General features: G+C 47.6%; 1 protein-coding gene across 2 annotated transcripts in view; it reads right to left on the bottom strand.

Annotated features, from left to right (window-relative positions):
* LOC134158004 (serine protease inhibitor Kazal-type 5-like) overlaps window positions 1-22,426 on the bottom strand; it is a 110,349-nt gene that overhangs the window by 63,957 nt on the left and 23,966 nt on the right. The window contains exon 1 of one of the 2 annotated variants that reach the window (XM_062607556.1): window positions 10,404-10,510. The exons of the other annotated variant lie outside the window; for it this stretch is intronic. The gene's annotated coding sequence lies outside the window, so the exon portion shown is untranslated. Of the gene's footprint in view, window positions 1-10,403; window positions 10,511-22,426 lie in introns of those variants that run through there. 2 annotated transcript variants of the gene reach the window in all.

The raw sequence follows: 22,426 nt of genomic DNA on the forward strand, positions 1-22,426 counted from the left end.
CATCAGCCTTCCCTATGCACCCTGTCACACACTCTGGGGCACTCTGCCCCCCACCAATGCCCTCAAGGGCACAGACTCTGTTTAACTCCAGTGGTAGGATGCCAGATCCTGAAAGCAAAAGCCAGGACACCACCAGTTGGGTTTATCAGGGGCTGGAACACAGTGGGGACTGAAGCAGTAGACAAGGCATAGCAGAGGGGGAGAAGGACATCCCACAGCCCTTGCACCAACGGCCATGTGCTGGTTCAACAGCAGGGGATGAGTTAAATGGGGATTGAAAGGGGATTTGAAAGGGGCTGGCCAGATGTGACTCTCCCAACCTCTGCTGGCCTTCCTGGCTGGTTCAGAACACCACACCTGCATCGCTGCCAGCCAGTAGCAATGCAGCAAAACATGTGAACTAGGGCTCAGCTCCTCTCCTCCAACTGCCAGCAGAACCTAAGAGGATGTAGTGCAGGGCAGGAGGAAAGCATAGGTCTTGGCCTGCCATTGTGGACAGGATGCTTTAGAGAATGGCACACACATTCACCCTATTTGGAAGGCTCCAGGAACATGAAAGACTGGACTATAATGTCATAAAGCAAACCAAGTTAAAACAGGCAGGGACAGAGCCACTGCATTTCTGCCCTCTAAGCCTTCCCTGACTGCCCTAGTGCTGTTTGCTCAGCCACCCAATTCAACAAGAGTTTCTAATTTTGGTGCCTAGAAACAATCACTAACATGCCTGAGCTTTCCAGTCTGCCTGATGGTGCAAAAGAGATGAATATAGCAAACAAACTACAAGTTCCAGGTCAAGGTGTCCTGGAAAAATTGTTTGAAAGATTAAGCATAAACTGATTCAGTCATAATGAGTGCTCTATTGTTTCTGCTGTTCCTTCTTACTCCAGAGCCACAAATATCCCCAGGTTCTTGGCAAAGGAAAGCAGCTATCTGGTTACAATTAGCTTCCCCAAAAGCCATTAAGAAAAATTCAAATCACCTCTGTAGACATCAGGGCAGACAAGCGCCTTCTGGTTCCAGCTCTGGCATGTTTGCTATCCCAATCCAACTGCTTTCAGAAATAATTCCTGCCTTGGAGGCAGCTAATTGACTGGAAAGGCATGTCCGTGCTTTTCCAGGCAAAGTGCAGGCTTTGGCCTAAATAGGACATCTGGACAAGGAAATACATATTTAGAGTTGCATACTCGAACTGCCACTCTCGGAAATAAGGCTCATGAGAGCAAAGTCACCCCCAGTAACCAGCTCGACCAGCAGAAGCCCTTTCCCATGCAAACAACTTGCTGTTAATGGGGGCAGTAGATGGTATTTACAACCTCCATAAGTGATGCAAGATCACTTTTCAGGATCTTGCAGCTAATCTAGGTCCATAATTCTCACTTGCTCCTGGATAACAGTGCTGGGATGACCTACTAAAGTATAAACAAAGGAAATGAGCTCCAAAGCTGGGTCTTCAAAGATTGCAGCTGGAGAACGTACATGCTGGAGACAGTGTGGTTACAATTCTGAAACCCATGAAGGCTTCCTCATCCAAAACCCTGACCCATATGTATAATAGCTTCTAACGTACATGTAATGGCCAGAAAGCTCCTAAGCAAAGTGGAAGATGGAAAATAGTACTTTTGTCACATTATCCTCAGTAGCCCAGTAAACCTGCTGCCATACACCTGCAGGGTCATCATACCTGCTTCCACGCTCCCTCTCTGCTGCTCCTATTCAAAGCATTGAGATTGAAGAATCCTTTGAGAGAGCCTTGGCTCCTGGTCACCAGCCTGACACACACACTCTGTGCAAAAGGGTCAACACAACTCCGTGTCCTCATTCGCTTTGCACACATTTGACTGCACCATGAGAAACGAGCCAGAAATCGGACCAGAGCACAAAGAGTAGCCACACAGGCTGTTTTCTTTCAGCCAAGATAAAGCTGGAGACAAAAATGAACCTCAGAGGAAAACTAAAAATATCCCTGCAAACTCGTAGCCTGGCAATACGCCTAATTGGGCATTGCCTGTATCATGAGGAGATATTCCTGTGAAAACCTGATGCTGGGAAACTCACTGGCCACTCTGCAGATGGGATCTTGCACTAACACCTGCCTCTGGAAAGCCAGGAGGGGAAATATAACAGGAAGCGGCAGGAGGTGTATAAATGTAATTTTCTCTTTCTCGGATGGAGCATGTTGAAGAATAGCTTGCCCATGTCGAGACAGAGTGTGAAAACCTCCGTGTCAATAGATAGAACTCATGAGGCTCTTGCGCCAGTCAGGGCAAGAGGTTTTATTTCTAGACCACCAAGGGAGAAATAATTCTTTAGAAAAATCAATGAAATTTAAATGAGTACATAGGAATGGCTGTTCTAGCCCCAAAGGTCCATCTAGCCAAGCACTATACTTCCAGTACAGTATGTCTTTTATCACAGGAACATACTTGTACAGTTCCCAGGGGCACCATGAACAGGAAGAGACCTGTAGATATGTGAACTGCCACACAAGGGACTGCCATCCACTCTTATCTTCCCAGTCCCCCCTTAACCCCCCCACCATCTGACCTCAAAATTGGGCTGTTTGGGTAGTTTTGCTGGCAGGTCTGACAGCCTGGCAGTCCACTGTGTACTCTGGTCCCTGACAAGGACTCAGACAGACCACATCCCCCTCAGCAGAACCAGGCAGGAGTTATGTTGACAAGGAGCTGCTCCTTGAAGGAGGGGGTCCCATCCCCATCTCATGTCTGGATACAGAGGATCTTAAACTGTCCCCAGAGACCATGTGGATCATGTCAGCTGGGCTAGAAGCCTTGGTCACAATCTGCCACCCCTCCTTGAACCAGGAGTAAGAAGAAACTGTATATGCCTGGCCACGTTGAAACCAGTGAAGTGTCTGGTGTCCCATGCATTTGCAAGCAACCTAATTAAATACCAGAGATGCTTTTCTCTGTTCACAGCTTTCATTTGCTACTCAGCACTCAGCCATCAAGGTCTCTGGTCTCATCTCAAAACTGTGTCCTCAGAGCTGGTTCTGGCAGCGTCCAGCTCTGCAGCTCTGGAGTTGAATCTCTCTGACTTCATAGCGATAATCACAGATTGATGCACTCATGAAAAATAAAGCTTAAAGAAGCCCAAGGAGCTCAAGGCGCAACCAGCTGTATCACGTGCCTTTCCCATTTCTTTTTTAAGACTTTCAATAACAGCTTTCTACAACTTGCTCAAGAAACCGTTTCTCAGATCTGTGTCTTTCTGGTTTGGCTTATGCTCGTGGCATCTTCCCCTAGCCATGACAGAGAAAAAAGCCTTTTCTTTCTCTTTTCTGTAGCTTTCACACATTTGAAGAGCTTCTCATTTATTCTCTTTTGCCTCAGTCTTCAGTAAACAATTTTATTTCCATCTCTCCTGCTAGGTCAGAATTTCTCTCCTTCTCCCTGTTCCTACTGCTGTCTTCTATTTTTACCCTAATCCAAACCTGAAATCTACAGCTGGTGCTAAGGGTAAGCTCCATTGAGCCCTTTCTACCAGCCTTCTCACAGGAGGCTTTGACCTGCAAAGACCATTCATTATTCAGAACAGTTCTTCGGCATTTCTGCTTCACTGGCACACACAACACAGCACTGATCATTTCACCTTTATAGCTCCCAGCAAAGCCTGTTAAACCTCAGCCTTGCTCACAACTACTACTTTAACATCCTGAAAGCATCCAGAGCTCCTCAAAGCCTTATGTTAAAACTGGTGACTTCTTGCTCATCCAGCCCTAACAACGCACACTTCAACTTCTAAGACTAACAATATCGCTACAAAGAAGAGGTGAGAATTTGCTTGCCCTCCTGCTCTTTAATTGCTGTCCTTGCCCCCTGCAGGTTTGTGAAGCCACCAGCCATGACAAAATCCTGCATTTCTCATGCCTGTAAATAGTTCCTTCAATTATATTTTCTTCTAAAGACTTCAAAAACTGGGCCAAAAAGAACAAGTGGGATATTTAAGAATCGGATCTGCCTTTGGCTTTTTTTGATCAAGGCAGCTTTTAATGGGCTCAGCTGTCAACATCAGGACAAACTTAATAATAAATGTCTGACATTTCAGTCATTATTCAGGGTTTTTATCCTTTCCCTCCCCCCAGTGCCTGCCTGTTTAAAGATTCACGCGTGCTGGTGTTGCCATTGTGGGCACAGGAGCTGAAACAGGAGCAAAGCTCCTTGTAAACACCCAGCAGCCTCTCCCAGTCAAGTCACACACAAAGGTCAGATGGCAGCAAGTACAGAGGAGAAGAGGATGTCCAGGGAGGGCAGTGCTATGGGAACCTGCTAATAAACCCAGTGCAGCAATCATGGCCTGCTAAAGCTTAGGCTGGCTGCCACATGAGGATTAGTGCTAGCGTGGTGCTCCATGGGAGGGTAAAGCGACAAGCTGGGCTTTGCTGGTGCAAGAGCCTTTGGCTTTCTTCTCTCTTGTGAGCTCCTACTTCACTGTACAGGCTGTTTACTGCTTCTTTTGGGCCTAAGGAGTGAGCCTGAAAATCTCAAGCTCAAGAGCTGTCTGAGGGTTAGCAGAGCCTGTCAGGGCCAGGGACCTGCAACATCACTCTGGAGTGAGATAAGACAAGCAGGAAGGGACTGCTGCAGCCTCAGCACCTCTGCACCACGAGTCATACCTGGAGGTGTCAAACCACGGGGACAGCCAGCACTAGGCCATTAGCTTTCATAAAGCACATAATAAATGTTCAGGTTGTTTAAACTTTCCTCTCTTACTAATAAGGTCCTGGCTCAATGCGTTCTGTGTTTTGGGTTTTTTTTTTCGTGTTGTATGTGGCAGCCTAATTACAGTCATTACATTGCCTCAAACTATTTAAAAGTAGTTGCTACATATAATTATGTGCATGTGAGAATAATGCCATGTCTAATACCGTGGGACTCCATCTACACTGGAGGAAGCAGTCCATGCTCTCCCACCAGATACCTAAAAAACTTGACATCACAGCTTGCGCCCAGGGCACAATGCAAGTTTCCAGCAGCATACCAGATCAGTTAGTCCATCATCTCCACCCCACAATACATGTGTCATGCCCTAGGTATTATTTGCTCTATTTAACAAAACTAAACTAAATGTCCCTGCAGGCAATGCTAGCACGTAATCGCCCACCCCAGCAGTGCCACTGCAGGCCAATCTCCAGCAGACCTGCAGTGTGCGTGTTATCCATTCAAGAGATGGTGAAGAGCTAAATTCCTGGAAGTGTTTCTTTCAGTTGGCTCATCTTGTCAATCTCACCATAGCCTAACAGGCTCCCACCTTTCCTAATGAAAAGAAAATTAAGTTGCATGTTGGTGTAGCTCGCATCCGCTGCTTCCCAGGGGAGCCCACATGGCTGGCAGCACCAGGCATTTGCAGAGACACGTTTCCCTAGGTCAGGCTGCACAGCTAGCTAGCTGTAACTTCAGCTTATTTGGCTGATCAAGATCTGAAATACCACATCAGGCTCTGGGTGTCCTTCAGTAATCACAGCACCACATCACACACCCAGGGCAAATATAGGTTTTCAGAGGGGGGTGCACAGCCTGCTTAAGGATAAGGATGATTGCATGCCCAGATCCATCCCTTTACCTCTGTGACCAAGATCTTTCTAGGATGGAGACTTAAGCACCAAGGTCAGATCCTCTTTTCACGGCCAGGAGCACAGTCCCATTATCTTCTCACTCTGCTTCTCCATGTGGTCAACCAGCTGTGGCAGAGACTCACCACCCACTCAGCTGGTTTGTTGCTGTTTGCCTTGCTGAAACTCTACCCTGTTTTGTTATGCAAAAGATTGTACAAAGAGTCCCTTCCATGCAGCAGCAACACAAACATTTCTAAATGAGACCAGCCAAACCCAGAGGCAGATACTGGTTCAGTCTATAGGGAGATGCAAATTATTCCACCGCATGCTTGACTGCCAGGAGGAGTTTTGCAAATGCTTTAATGAAGCCTGGACTGCACCAAGGCAAGGATGTCAGAAATTAATTCCTGACGTTCTCCAGTACTGAAGCAGCTCTTCATCTCTTTTTCCATCCAACTTGTTTTGTTTTGCTTCTTTTCTCTTTAGGAAACAAGTGCATAAGTGATTACATGGACAGAAACAAAACCAGTAAAAAGAGTACGAGAGAAAACGCCTTCAGCCGACTGGTGGAAGTTGAGGCAAGCAACGGTTGTAAGGAGGCAGCCGCCTTGCACAGCCAGGACTCCCAGGGCAGAGTTTGGTCACTTAGAGCTTTACCACAGCAGACTGACTTAAAAATACATAAACCAGCTGGCCCTGAAACGCCTGTGTTCCGTATCTACCCACTGCTGACAAACACCAGCCATTTTTACATAGCCTTAGGAAAGCTCATTCTCTGCAAATCATTACTTCATGCAATTATGGTTTTCTCTGTTGAATGTGACATGTGCAAAGGTCATTGCTGGAGATGGGAAAGGAGCTTCTGTTCCCAGAATAGGCCAAATTCCACATTTGGCCAGAACAGGAGATATGCTTGTCCTTTGGCTGGCAGAACACGTGTTCTCCCACACATCACCTGCCTTTGGCTGTCTGCTTTGCTGTGGCCCCTCTCCCAACAGCCATATGCTCTCCCACTGGGCCTCACACTGGGACTTCAAGTGAGAAATGTAATGCTGTTAATAAAAGCTGCTTGCACGACTTATTCACATGCCTGGAAGGTGTGAATGGCATCTCGGCTCCAGTGGCCCAAGCATCAAGTAGCAGTCACTGGAAACGAGCAGGTCTCCCGGAACCTTAGGGGTCTTGGTAGCCTACTTTGGGACCAAAGGGTGAATGTACCACGTCCAGCTCTATCAATAAGATACTTACACCAGACTGGGATTTAAATGTTTGAAAAATCAGGACAAAGGTCCTGCTCTGGAAAAACACCAGAATCAACCGAGCAGTCAAAGATAAAAGCATAAGGACCAGTCTTTGGGATCATGTTTCTCTAGTTCATGGAAGGGCAGGTGAGAACGTGGCTGGACTCTAGGCTCAGAACACAGTGCCAAATCTTTCCTCTACATGGGACACTAAACAGGGTGAAGACCAAGCCCAAGACCAACAACCAAAGAAGAACTGAGCAGATACAGCTCCTTTAAAAGCTTTACCCAGTGCTATACTTGAAATCTGGTGCTGGCCCATTCCTTGGTGGTGTGTCCCACCAAGGCCATACCCCTTTTTTCTCTCATTTAGCACTGCCAATGCACAAAAAACCAAGTAAACATCTTCCTGCACGGAGTGGTTTAAACAAGCTGTGCCTAATAGACCATCTATCTCATTGCTATTTGTTTTGGCATCTTTGACTATTTTAAATCCTACTTAAAGCTGTCTAACAACCAAGATTACACCAGTCACAACTTCCATACAAACATTTCTGTTGCTATCTGTACACTGGAAACACTGTGATTTTTTTTTCCCTCTACTTTTGCTAGTACAACACTGGCAGCAAATCACACCAAGGTAGGAGGGTGGGGTATGATGATAATTATGATGACAGAATCCACGGTATGACACCAACATCACCTGCTGGTACCAGACACTGTGGAAGCCTGTGTAGGCTTGTAACACACAGGCATACTGAGCAGGATCCACAGGTACTCAGTTTAACAGCTATCACTCAGCACTGCCATCCAATTCCCCTCTGAATAATCAGACAGGCTTGGCTGGTGCCAGGCATAACAGACATCGCCTTTCACATCAGACCCTGCTGAGAGCAGCTCCAGAGGGGGCCAGCCTTCCTATACAAGGACAGGATTTGAGCTACGAAGCAAAGTGTCCAAAAGGATTTTGACAAAGTGACATTTAAATCAAGGTTGAAAATCCATCCAACCGTGTTGCGTGGCTGCTGCCAGTCTCTGGCTGTTTCCAGTCTCCTGGATGCATGAACAAAGCTACCCCCAGTCTCCAAAAAGAGCAAGGAGGGGTTTTGTGATGCAAAATTTAGGGCCGTGAGCCACGTGAGTTCAGTTGACATGTGTCAATGAAATCACCTCCTTGCGAGCATTCCTCTGCCTGCCTCGTGCAGCCCTTCCCAGCAACTCCCCAGCTGCACAGCTTTTCACAGGAAAGGCTGCTCTGCAAAACAGGGCTTTTGTATAGAAATGCTTTGATTTTGATGAAATCTCCAGTTTACTTCTTCAGAAGTTTGTTTGTAAAAAATGAATTTCCCCCATCAGTTTTCCATTTCAAAATTATTCTGCCATGTATTTTACCAATCTTAGAAATGAAAAGATTCATCTTGGATTTAGAGTAAAACATTTAAAAAAAAAAAAAAAAAGACAAAAAAGAAAAAACAAACACTAAAACTTCCCAGATTTCATTAAAGGAAGTAGCTCCTTTGAGTCAGCATCTAGGATTTCCTTTTTAAAGAATTCCTAGGAAACTCTAAAATGGGACATTTCCTGCCATTTCACATCAGGCACACTTTGACCTCCCAGACTCCCGGCCACAAAGTGCTCTAGCTCCTCCCCTGTTTTACCACAATACAGTCCTCACAATTGCTCTGTTTCAGACTGTTTCCGGACACTCAAAGCATTTGCTCTGCACAGGTGTGAATGCACAGGGATGCCTTGCAGAAGATTGCCAGCAGCCATCACATAAATGCCCCTACCTCCAGGCTGACACCCTCCTAGTGAAGGAGCCCAGGGGACCACTGAAGAAGGGACTGCAGAAGGAGATGCACCCAGGGCTGCCCCTAGAGCATACATAGCAGCTGCCAGATACTCACTTCCCAGCTTGTGCCACCAGCATCTGGCCTACAGCATATAGTACAGTTTTCCTAGGAACGCGTGAACCTAGCTCAAAAACCCTCAAAACCACCACATAAGGTCTTGTTAGCTTTGCCTTTACCAACAGCACAAGTCCAGACCTCAGAAGCCAGCATGTGGCTTACAGCACACCCAGGGCCCTTTTTTCCTTTTAAAAAGCTCCATCTCTTTGTGTCTCAACTTGCTTGCTTTGCTTTGTGGTTGTTGTTTTTTTTCCCACCTAAAGTCAGGACAGGAATTCTATCAATCTCCCAGCAGTTTGTTTGGTACAAAATACAGAAGGAAACATTTATTTTTCCAAACTAGTACAGCACAAAATATCTTCTCAGTTTTACAGCAGACAGTATGAGGTTAGGGTGGTTTAGACCCCTTCCTTGCTCCTGGGGGCAAGGACCAAATGTCACAAATTCCCCCTGCCTGACAAATCCAGGCAGATGCTGCCAGAACCTCCACACTCACTTGGAATCATAGAATAGTTAGGGTTGGAAAGGACCTTAAGGACATCCAGTTCCAACCCCCCTGCCATGGGCAGGGACACCTCACACTAAACCATGTCACCCAAGGCTCTATCCAACCCAGCCTTGAACACTGCCAGGGATGGAGCATTCACAACCTCCCTGGGCAACCCATTCCAGTGCCTCACCACCCTCACAGGAAAGAACTTCTTCCTTATATCCAATCTAACCTCCCCCTGTTTAAGTTTTAACCCGTTACCCCTTGTCCTATCACTACAGTCCCTAATGAAGGGTCCCTCCCCAGCATCCTTACAAGCCCCCTTCAGATACTGGAAGGCTGCTATGAGGTCTCCACGCAGCCTTCTCTTTCCCAGGCTGAACAGCCCCAACTTTCTCAGCCTGTCTTCATACAGGAGGTGCTCCAGTCCCCTGAGAGCACTTCCCCAGTACAAGAAGGGTTTGGGATGTAGAGGGTTAGTAATAAGCTCTGCACCACCTCAGTCAGCGGGGAACTGCAGCCCCTCTGCACAGGATGAGGGCAACATGGCTTGCCAGGAAGTGCAGGAGCCCTCTGTGTTTCCAGATAAAGCCCATCTCTTCCAGGCACTGATGCAGTGTTTGATGAGCTCTATGAGACTTCGCCACCCCCAAAAACCACTGCTGTCCGAGAGCAGTTGGGAAGGAATATTGGGAATAATGAGCAGTCATGTCCGTCCCATTCAGCAGCGCTGTGCTGTCACCAGCACACTATGTGCCAGGAGCGTGGTCATATCCCAAAGAATGCTTCCCCTTGAGCTCCCAGAGGAAGAACTCAGCTTTTCTCTAGAAAGTGAAGTAACCCCAATGCTCCTAGCCCTGCTGTCACAGGAAAGAAGTTTATTCTGTGTTAGTCCTAGATGTGACTAAATCCCTGCCCAGAAGCACACTCCTCTTTGCAAACCTCCCTTGGACCCTGAGGTATACACCCACCATTTGAAACCACTCGCACCCCAAGGAGGTGCTGCAGCTGAAACAACACTGTGATCTCACAGCCAGCTCGCAGGGACCAGACTACCAGTCCTGTCCCAAACCATTGCTGCCTGCCACCCACCCTGCTCCATACACACAAATAGCTGGGCTATTCAGCCTCCAGCACAGACCAGTAGCATCACTTAGGTCAAGAGAGCAAGAACAGGTTTCCCAGCCCACCTTCCTCACTTGTAATATCAATGTCATGACTGCAGCTCAATCAGCAAAGAGCAGCTCACCAGCTTCACACCTACATCTTGCTGCAGCTTATTACCACGGAGGCCTCTGGTGTTCATCTTACCCTCCTCTACTTCCCTGTTGTGGTTTAAGCACAACCCACCCAGCCACAAAAACACTGCAGCAAACACTGTGGCCCATTCTCAAGAGCTCTTTCTTTTTTATGTATAGGGAGACTATGCCCATCAGCTCAAGACACACACAGAACAAAACCCTGCTTTGCAGTGCCTGTCCAGGGCTGTGGGAGGGACAGTTTTTATTACTTTTCCCAGCTGTAGATGTTTGGTTTATTTCCATAAGATGTTTCAATGAGGCATCTCTCAAAGCTCTCTCCTCCACAAGAATCCCACCTGCTCCTTGCTTTTATTTCTGTTAAGAAGGAAACAAGACCTGCTAACACAATCACTGTGCTTACTTGCTTTGACAACCACAGAATCAGAGGACATATGCCTGCACACAACTCCAGCACTACGCAAGAGCCATTTCCAAGTCATCTGCTTGGGTGCATATTCCAAAGTATGTTTGGTTTGGGTGTTTTTTTTTTTTTGAGGGGGCTTGGAGTACAGATGCTTTCAAAATATGCCCATGAATCCCTGTGGAGAAGGTTGCAGAGCAGGCTGTTCAGACACATTATAGAAACTGTAATCAAAGGTGTGGAAGAAAAGAGCCAGAATTAGGATCCTCAAGCCAAGAAATAGCAGAACCCCACAGCACTGCTGCCTCAGTCTCTGCAAAATCTTTACAACCCACCTCGCCCTACAATGTGGTGAATGGTGTTCATCATGCTGCTGTAAGGAGCCTATCTAATGCTGCAGCTCAGGCCAGCTTACACACAGGAAACCCAGTGTCTGTAAACAGAGCATCAGGATGAAAAATACAGCACATGATGCTCCAACACAAGGGCTGGAGCATCACAGCGTATTTCTGGTGACATGACCTCTGAACCAGGACAGGGGAACCCAGGCCTTGCCGTGGCAGATGGCTGAGGAATAGATGTTGAACAGTGATGAGCCCATGAGCACCTCCTCTGCACAGCACCGGCCACCCCTGTGCCTTCACGGTCAGGATCCTTGGTCAATAAAAGGTTAAAAATCCACTTAAAAACCCCAAATGCCTCAAGACAGCGAAAGTCTTGATGCGCAACCCTCTTGTGCAAGAAGTACTCAAGGCTAAAAAACCTGAGAAAGAACCAAACCACAAAGCAAACTACAGCAAAGCTTTCTTTTTTTTTTTTTGCATGAGCTCCTTCAAACATTTTTATCGCATTTTCTTTTGCCCACATGTTTTGAGGAAACAACTTGTGGATTCTCTCACAAGCAGGAAAGGTCCCAACAGCAGGGGTAAGCAGCTCTTCAAAGCTGCATTTTTTAATACCAGAGCTCTTGTCTATTAAACTGCCAGATTAGGCTTATTCTCAGCAACACACCTCAACCCAGTCCAGGCAGAAGCAGGTATTGCACTGAGTTCCCTGCCAGACCTGCTGCAAAAAAAAACCAAGAGAAAAATGTAATTTTGCAGCTGGGACTCTTGACTGTCTCCCAAAGTAGCATTAATCCACCTTACCTTCCTAAACTCCACCAGGAAATAGCTGCGAGGAAAGGGGAGGAGGAGGAAAGAGAACCACTTATGAAGCATCAGCTGCAGTCTAATTGGAGCTATTAGCAAGCTCTTAGTGGTGTTTATTAGCCTTTACCCAACGTTGCTGAATGAAGCAATCCTGACATCAGCCTTCTGGCTTGGAAAGCTGTGTTCACAACCTCAGCTCGAGGAAAAGAAGCATTCAGAAAGGTCAAACTGGTTATAATCACAGCTGTAGCTCTTCTAGCCAGCTCTGAGCTTGTTTTGAGTTCATAGAAACCAATGTCCCTTATAAGCGGAACCACCCTGCATTGGGGAGGAATAGGATCTTCCAGTCAGAAGTCCATCATGGTACTTGCTGAGATGGAGGCCTCTTGCTCTGAGTTATGGCTGTTGAGTCATTTTGATTTGATGGCATCATGCTGCCTTTGTTCTTCTGGGAGCTGGGGATTGCCAACCGCCTGCCCTGGTGACTGGGGTGAAATGCACTCAGAAGACAAGGTAGTAGCAATCCATAAGCCTGGCTCATGGCAAGCTGACCATGAGTCGAGCAGGATTAAAATGAGATTTTCATCTTCTGATGCACAAAACATTCATCACTGGCTGCTGCTGGATGTCTTCAGCCTGTGAACAGTTTGTCTAACATGAGGTGTTTCTTAAACATGTCATGCCTTTCAAAGGACATGCAGTCAAGAGCTGCATGCCTCAAGCAGGGCTTATCTCCCTGGTGTCTCTTATAGTAACATATTTCAAGGAAGCTTATCATATAGAAGGGACATTTAAAAATATATGAATGTATGCTATAAATCAGCCTCTGCTGGGAAGGAGCAGGAGGAAGAAACCTGGGGGATTTAAGAAGACCTTAACGTGAAGAAAATTCTTGTGGAGGAATTTTAGCTATGGGTTTGCCACAGCTGGTAGTATCTAGTATGAGTGGGGCCAAAAACCACACGATAAATGAAAGCACTTGGTGAGTTTAGAACATCCTTAACCAGAGGAAACACTGAACTATATATCTTTCATAAGTGCATACATAGGTAAGATCTTCCATGTCTCTGTGCTGGATAAGCTGCCTTGCTTTTGTGGTCTAGCTACCACAATTCACAATCTATACAACAATTTCATTTCCAGATAAGCAGAAGCAAGTCTTTGTCATCTCTATAGATGGGTCTGTCTGACATGCCACAGATGGAGGAAACCCAACAAAGTCTTAACTCACCCAACATAAAGTCTTAACTTTTAGGGCTGACTGCCAGATCCATACTTGAAAAGCTGAGCTCTGACTCATTCCCAATGTGTGTAACAAACAACTGCTCTGGTCACAAGGTTTTGCAAGACAAAGATGTAGTCTTCAAAGTTTGTGGTTACAAAGAACTGCAGTTTGCTTTTGCAATTGCTTTGCAGAATGGCGTTGGTGGAAGCTACCTCTGGGACCTGGCTGATGTGACCACCTACTGCAGGCTGTTGGCTGACTCATGCCTTAGCCACCCAAAACAACAAAACTTGCAGTGTTAGCAGCACAGTTTCCCCTCTTGACAAGCAAACGTTGTACGCCATGAAGGTGTTGCCGCAATCACAGCAACCTACAAGCAGCAGCAGCTCTTTTGGAAGACAGAACGTGGCGAAAGGAAACTTTGATTTTATCTTCCTCACAGCTCAGACTCATGGCTTCCAAAAAACAGTCATGTTCAGCAGAGAAAGTCTGTGTCCAAGCTTTGCTCTCACCATTTCCTTGCACATCCTTCAGCCTGCAGGACACAGTGCTGGAAGGCGGATCCAGCCTGGTGGCTTATGCTCACCAAGCAGCCGTGCCAAGGGCTGGTGGGAGGGAGAACCTGATACAGCACTCCTGACCATGGCCCTTCTGCTGATCCATCCTGAGCATCTTGGAAGGGAGATGCCATATTCCTCGCTCCAGGTCCAAACATCACAGAGGTGCTGGGGAGGATGACCCATCAGAAAGGAAAGTGAGTTGTCTATGGGGAAATCTTGCTCCCACCACCACGCTGGGTACCACTGCAGAGGTCTCAGACCACATCATCTCATCCAGCCCTGGGCACAGCAGCTCTCTGTCTGTTACCACTTCAGCCCTGTGCAAACCACCCTGCCCTGCAAGGAAGCACTGCTTGGTATCAAGGATGCCTGCAGGTGATGATGTGAAATGTGAATAAGGAAAGTAGTTTATGCAGAAAAGTAATGATCCCTTCGGGATCTTCCCAGTTTATATGCAATTATACCAAGCAGCTAAAAAGGAGGAGTGCTCAGCAGAGAACGGAGGTGGATAATCTGCTGGTGTAAAACCCCGCAGCTCCCTGAAGCAGTAAGCAATGTAAACCAGAGCTGACATTTGAGGATGCATATGATCTTCTAGTTTATGTGTGTCAGGACATCTGCTACCACAGCCCCATACAGGTAAAACTATCTATCTTCACCTGCGGCTGCTGCTGAGTGTAGTGTAGACTAACTCATTGAGCTGAGCCTCACGCAGGGGATTCCACTCCTTCATGCCAATTTATAGCCAATTCAGGATTTAAGCAACTATTATTTATCACCAGGGCTCCCTGCTAACCGTTACCACATCAGTGAGGATTTACTCAAAATGAGTTTCCAAATTAGCAACTCTGCATTCATTTCTTTTATGTTCGTTTCGGTTTATAAGGAATGTCAGCAAATCACAGGATCCCACTCAGGGTAAATTACCTGGGGATCTTATGCATGACGGCTCTGCTGAGCTGCAAAGGCGGTGTGGCAGCGAGCTCGTCATGCTCACAGTGCCTATGCCACCAGGGAGAAGGAGCCCAACTGCTTCCAAAGGATAAACAGGTTGGAAAGATGCTTAAAACATCTTGCAAGTATTGATGAGGCTTCCCCATGCAGACTAGAGCATGGCCAGGCCATGCACCCATCTCCCAACTCCTGCAAGTAATTCCCCTCTTCCCAAATTTATCAGTACTGAATGAGAAAGGAAACAAGAGCCCACTGTCTTTCTGTCTGACTTTATTCCCTGAGACAAGAGCTTTTCTCCCTGGCAGAAAACAAATTATGGTTCGTTTTGTTTAGAAGTGAAGAAATAGCAGGTCTTGACTCCATAGATTTCTGGCAACAGTTATGCCTTGGAAAAACACTTGTATTGGCAGAAAAGTGAAAGACTCCTGTCTGCTGCAGCAGCCTTTGGCCTCTGTGGATGTTTCTTCTGATCCCAGGCAGATGGAACACGTCTTCTATCCTGCACCACTCCATCAATTTCTGCTCCTGGATCCCTGTGCCAAGTCACACTGGCCTCAGCAATGGGGCAAGAGTCAAAGCCACCAATTCCCACGAAGAGGGCTGGGAACAGGAGGTAATGTGCAGGCAGCAGAGTCAGAGATGCCAAGGGATGTTACTTCTCTTTGAAGAGGCGGAGGAACAGGATGGCCAAGATGTGATGACAAGGACCGGCTGCTCCATCATATCAGAGGGGCAGCACAACCATCAGTTTTCTCAGGATGCAGCTTGAAGGTGGTGGTCCCATGCAATAGCATGGGGTATTTTCAAGTTGGGCTTTGAAGGACAAGGGCTGTCTGGTAAGGTGAGAGACAATGCAGAAACACAAGGCAGAAAGACCAGAACTAGATGTTTGCTCCAGGTGACATAGGATAAAATGAAATTGTCCCTGGCCATGCCCAAAGGTGTAGATGAAGACATAGGGGGGATGGAGCACCTCTTTGCTTTTCTTGCAGTCCTGGCTGGGATGTGGTTTAGACTCCACTCATCACTAAGGATGGGTTTAGCCTCCAGTACCAGAATGACAAGTGTCACACTGGTCATGAGCAGCCAGCCAGGACCTAGCAAGTAACTGAGCTGAGCATTGCACAGCAGGGCACAAGCAGCTGCCCTGTAACAGCTTCCATGACAGCAGAAGAGGAGCCAGCATAGACACAGCCAGTGGGATGGCTTTGGATGTAGGGAGGGAGGACAGTGCTGCTGGAAGAGCTCTGCAGCCCTCATCCTTCCCAAGGCAGAGACACTAATGATTTGGGTAGGAGACAGCTCCAGATACCAAGATTGGCCTTCCCAAAACTCTGGTGGGTTTTGACAAAAGCTTTGACCTTTCTTTTTTTCTTCCTTTTTTTCTTTTTTCTTTTTTGTCATGTAGCCAACTAAACATTCCCGTCCAGCTGCCTTCAGCCTTGTGTTACCATTCCTTCCCTAATGAATCTTTTGGGACATACAAGCCCCAAATCCTGCACAACTCTCATGCTCCCTTTCCGCCCTGCAAGATGGCTGCAGCCAGTTTTCATGTTAAATTTCCCAGCCTGGAAACTCAGCAGCACGAGGAAGGGCCAGTGATGTTCCTTTCCATATCCACCTTCAATGTAAAAGCAGGGCAAATCTTGCCGAGGGGCCGGAGTGGAACAGCCACCACACTGAGGCTCTGAACATCGCTCAGTACATGTTTGTGCCCCAGAAACAGAAGAGCAATGAAGACAAAAATAAACCACTAGGACTATTTCTCATCTTGATCCTTGGGAATGAGGAATTTTGTTCCTTTTGGTCCTTATTCCACCCTGTGCTGCTGCTGGGGCCCTCAGTCCCAGCCCAACACCGTCCTGCTGGCTGTACTCCTGATGGATTCTGTGTTCCTAAGTATAAAACCAGCTGCTTGGTGAGTCTGGAGACTTGTACACAGATGACTTGGAGTCTCCTTTGGTGGTTTTGCACCTTTGATCTCTGGAACAGGTATTTCAAGACCAGAAAGGGTTTTTGTGCTGGCCAAGGAAATCACTACATAAAAGGACAGAGAGAGCTGATAAGGAATGGGGTAAAAGGATTGTGCTGCAAAGGAAAAAGGCAGCCTACTCCTATGCCTTGAAACGCCCAAGACATAAAGTGAGAACTGGCAAGGGTCAGGCCGAATTGGCTCTTGCAGAGGATGGCAATAACAAGAGAAGTTTTAGCCATCTACATCAGAGGAAAAGGGAAGGAGAAATGGAGCTGCTGTACAGAAAGGATGGGGTATAGATCAAAGTCAGTCCAAGCATGATCCAAAACTAATGAACCCTTCTAATGTCCTGTCACTGTGCAGAGGACACAAGGATAACAGGAACAAGGAAATGGACATGGAAATGTCACATCCCTCCAGATAAAGAATCAGAGGGCTGCAGGCTCATATCACGGGCACGGCTGGTTCCTATCCCCTAGTACTGAACACCTGACACTGAATCCTCCCCATCAAAATGTTCACAAAGCATAGGGAAAGAAGAACATAAAATTACTTAAAATAGGGAAAAATGCCACTCCACCAACTAGAGACCATTCAGGTGTCCCATGCCACATGACAGGCATAAAGCAAAGTCCAAGGAAAGGGGGAATTGGAGCTCAGAACATATCACCCGGTTTTCCACTCCCCCAAGGGTGCCAGATAGCCTGATAACACTCACAGATAAAATATTGCCTCTGTAAATGGGAGAAATGGAGATCTAATCTACTTCAACAGCAGCAAAGTGTTTGCTAGAGCACCACACCACTAAGTCACTGAGAGCCTGGGGGGACAGGAACTAGGCTATGGGCTGTGAGATACCAGCATCCAGCTCCTGGATCAGGCTTGGGACAGGTTTATGGATGATGTCAGCTCAAAATCAAATGGGCTCATGGTGTTCAGAGGCCTGAAATATCCTGGGTAAACTGAGAACCAGAAGCAAGAGTCTTTAAGCATCGATGTGGGAGTACCCCAGCTTCAGGACTTGGGACCACTTTTGGTCCGAACCAAAAATGCTTGGAGGAACATCTCATTCTGTTCAACTCCTGCCTGCCTGCAGCATACACGTGAGTACTAATTCTCCTTCCCATAACTGAAGCACTTGACTTGCCACCTGATTTCTAGACATTTCTAGGAAAACCCCAGCTCTGCTAAGCAGAAAGTCACAACTGCAATGTGCCTAATCAGAAATGCTAATCTAATGCTGCCACGCAGAGCCAGCACACATAGCTCCCATTGCTAGCAGGCTCTTGCTGCATAGCCCAGCAGCAGCATCAGTTTGTTTATTTGGAGTGATTTACCCTTGAATTTCTCACCCTCCTTCCGAGAAGGTGTCACCCCCAAACACGAATTGCGCCACTGCACCTACCAGTGCATCTCCAGGCTTTGGAGAGGGCTGGGAATCAGGCTGGGTGCAGGGGACTCAGCTTGCAGAGGGCCGCAGGGGAGTACTGGAACAACAGCAGCTCTAATTCAATTTCTACCCATTTTCCATTTTGCCTTCACTTCATTATAGATTATTATTTTTAAACTGAAGCAAACAGAGTCGATTCTGCTTCCAACTGAATTGCCCACAGGCTGGCTCCTCTTCTCCATCCAGCTGATAGAATCTTTACAGCAAGCTTCTTCTCAATGGACCTGCAGTCTTCAGGGAGCAATGCCTTGGCTGGGGACAATCTCTCGTCTTTCACAGAAAGCAGCATTTAATTTCCAGTTACTGGCTGTTTCATGCAGCTTTTCAACTAGATAAGACATGGCATCCATGCACAGACTTAAAAGAGAGTAATTCTCAGCTTGAACTGGGACAAAAAGTTGGGATCTCAATATACTTTGCAAGCAAGGGGGGTCGTTTCCTTTCTGTTTCCAGCCTTTTTTACAGGCCAGCATAACTGTTACGCTGCAGATGAGCACAAATTTCTAAATAAGTTGTTTCAAAGCAAAACCCAAACCATTCTCCTTTGAGAAGTGTCAATGTGAGACTTCACAAAGATTTCTAAATATAGATACTTCAAAAGAATAAGTGCAATAAGAAGACTGGTCAAAACATATCGTTTTCTGCACAGACTGGCAGCTTTGAAGAACTCGTGCTGTCTGACGAAAAGATACTAAACTGCAAATGTTCCCTGGGCACATGCACAGCCCCAGCTCACCCACTGAGGCTGTTTGTCCCAGCACAGGGGACTGTGCAAGTCCTGTCCCTCCACCAAGCCATGATGACGGCCTGACAGCCTTTCCCTGGCCCATCATGGTTCTCTCTCACTTTCTTCACTACCTGACTCACAGTTTGGGGTCCCACTGTGGGGTACATATAGGTTGGAACAAGGGGAGTGCTGAACAAGTGCTGGACTTGGCTCAGCTGCCCAGCCAGGACCTCTTGCAATTAATTGCTCCACCCCTTGTTTCTTGTATAACTGAAACTCGATGGATCTTCCCAAAGGGCAGCAGATCACAGCTCTGATCCCATCACCTCCTGGAAGGCTGCAAATGTTACTTTAGGTTCCCCCAAATCTCATCCCCTGCATCCCTTTGGAGATCCCACACTGCACCAGTGAGAGCCCTGCAGGCAGGGTATCAGCTCCTGGGCAGCAATCAGCAATGGGGACAGTCCTGCCTTTCCCAAGCAAGTCCAGTTGAATCTCATTAAAAGATTTATGAGAGTTTTTGTACTGATTTGAGCTGTTCAGGAGCACTCCCTGCAGACTCCAGCCGGGTTTCTGGGGAGGACGTGCTCTTCTGAGATGTTTCCTATTTTTGTCGGCACGTTGAGCATAGCCCCTAAATTAAAATCTTCTATTTCAAGTCTATTTTGATCAACTCCACTTCCTTCAGTTTAAAAGATACAATAAGAAGAGATGAGCTCTTACAAATTAAAAGCCTCTCTTGCTTAACAAATTGTATCTCTGCAATAATTAATTGTCTGGTGAAAGATTCCAGCCCTACGTTTTTGGCCTCACTCCAGGCTGTGTAAGGTTAAAGAGAAAAAAAAAACATATATTTGGGCATTTGTTGCCTCACCACGCCTGCTCTCATGCATCCCATAGAAAGCAGAATGGATCTGACCAGTCCACATGGGGTGAGCCCATCCTGCTCACAACAGTGTCTGCTCTCCTCCATCAGCACGGCTGTCACCAAGTGCCTGTCACAAGCCTCAGCTTGTGGTTTGCAGGGAGGAGGCTTCAGGCTCATTTCACTGCCTGCTTTGGGTTTTTTCCATAGGTGATTATTAAGACAGCAGGTCTTCTGCTGTGAGCTACTACTGCTGTTCCCAAATTGATGGTTCCCAGAAGCTGATGGTATGTAGGAGTTGTATATATGGAAGATGTGAAAGCAATGCATGGGTTCGGGGGGGACTGCTGGTAGCGATGCCTCCTGCCGGCTGCTCCAGGACTTTGGGACTTTGTCTAACCTAAACTTCCCTGAGAAATTCCTTCCAGTGCATGAATATCCTTATGATGAGTAGGTCTAATTAATCTTAGTTTCTGCAGGCTAAGTCCTTAGCTGCTACTTCTCCTGCCATAGGGTAGGGAGCTTCTACCTTCCTTCCCTATGGTAAAACTGCAAATACATGCAGGTTATGACATCTGCTCCTTCAAAATCTTTTCAGTCTGTTCCCACAGGACACATCCTCCAAGCTTCTATCATCTATCTTGTGTGCTCCTCACCCTTGAGGCTTTTCAGCCAGAAAAGCCTCCATGAAGAGGAAGGTTGTAGTTGGCTTTGCTCACCCTGGTAAATGCTCCAGGTCCTCCTACACACATGAGACAAGGGGGAGGCTGGTATCAGCCAGGACTGTAAGAAATCCCACCTGTAGCAGAGGACCTTCACACTGTGGGTCAGGACAGAAAGATCCTCTCTTTATTTACCCCATTCCACGTGCAGCTGCCAGGGAGCAGCATCCCACAGCCACAGCTCCCATTTTTACAGTTACCTGCAGCGGGACATGAGATGGAGATTGCAGCAGTCTGGCACAGAGGCACGGCATGTTGCAGGCAGGGTGTCACAGTCTCTGTCCTGGCCTGGCTGAGCTTGCCCACACCACTCCAATGCTGCTCCCTCCCCAGGGATGGGGGTCTCACTGTCAGGGTCTACGTGCAGGGATGTGCTGGTGACATGCACCCACACTGGTGCCCAGCTCTTAATCTCATGCTGGGAGCAGCTCAGCACTGCACTGGCTTCAAAGAATCATAGAATGTTTGGGCTGGAAGAGACCTTAAAGCTCATCCAGTTCCATGCCAGGGACACCTTCCACTAGACCAGGCTGGTCAAATCCCCGTCCAACCTGGCCTTGAACACTGCCAGTGATGGGGCAGCCACTTCATGGTCCCTCTGCAACTCTTGGTCTTTGCAGGGCCTCCCCGTGCCCCATCTGCCTGCACTGGCAGGTCAGGCAGGACCTCAGCAGGGTCCAGCTCAGGGCCCTGGCAGGGTGTGAGCTGGCAGCAGCAGGCGGCAGCCTGCCTGGGCAATGCCCATGTTTTGGTCCATGCTCTGAGCTTTGTGCTCCTTGCCAGCCCCATGGCGGTCCCGCTGCAGGGGAGCGTTTTGCTAATCCTTTCATTCCTGCCCCCATGCCCAGCAGCACAGCCTCCTGCCAGCTTTGCAGGGAAATGCTTCAGAAGCACCTGGGGCTCAAGCAGGCAAACCTCCCTGTGAAGCAACGGGGCAGGAGCTGGCTTCCAGCCCTCAGGAATCCTAAACCACTGAACCAACGTCAGAGCAGGATCTTATATACGCAGACCAGAATCCACTGGCCCCAAGCTAAAACCTGACAGCTCATTCCTGCAAGCACTGGCAGACCTTCCTGACACAGGGCCCAAAAATGCCAGGAGGGTGTGAGCAGAGCTGCATCCCAAAGCATCCCATCCTCCCACTCTGCTCCTGGACTAAGAGTAACCCACGGCTCAGCTTCCTCCACACCCGGAGGGGGCAGCAGCTTTGCACAGCCCCAGATTAACCTGCTGCCCCAAGATATCACCCTGGCCACGATCTCAGCAGCATTTGGAAGAGGATTAAATATTTATCTGGAAAACAAGGACATGTACAATTGCATTTGGCAGGATTAGTGCTAAAGCCCATAAAAGACCCACTCATCGGAGCCGTAACTGGTTGCTCCCTTCCTGGGGACATCTCATGCACACCGGTGGGTACATGCTATGCCAAGGTTCCCACTGCCCTCCCAGCCTCATGGCCTGGGGGGAATGACTGTCACCTCTTCCCACAGACCTCAACATTTCCTTTTTCTCTTTACAGTGCATCAGAGAGATGAAACCTCCTGTACTGCTGTTATACAAACTTCTTTCTCCCTATTCTAGGAGTCCCAATGAATTTAGTACCCTCCTTGGCCCTTGGACATGCTAGAAAACATGTGAACCCTCAACTGCCTGAAGGAGCAATGTGTGAGTGTGAAGCCAGCCAGCACCCTCCAGTCCTCGTTAGAGCTTGGAGAGCTTCGTATAACACAGATAGACTGACAACCTGGAAACAAACCTCTAACATCCTCCCTCTGCACTAGGAGAAGCTTAAGAAATATATGACAGACTGTGTCTATAGTCTAACACTGTATCACAGCAGATGGGGTCCTGCTAAGCCTCCTTGGGATCAGCACTGCAGCAAACAGAGGGGTGGGAAAGGCCCAAGCCTCCTTTCCTTC

This window comes from Pezoporus occidentalis, unplaced genomic scaffold (genome assembly GCF_034315485.1).
Source record: "Pezoporus occidentalis ecotype Australia unplaced genomic scaffold, CSIRO_AGI_Poc_V1 ctg124, whole genome shotgun sequence".
In the NCBI taxonomy this organism is placed as follows: Eukaryota; Metazoa; Chordata; class Aves; order Psittaciformes; family Psittacidae; genus Pezoporus; species Pezoporus occidentalis.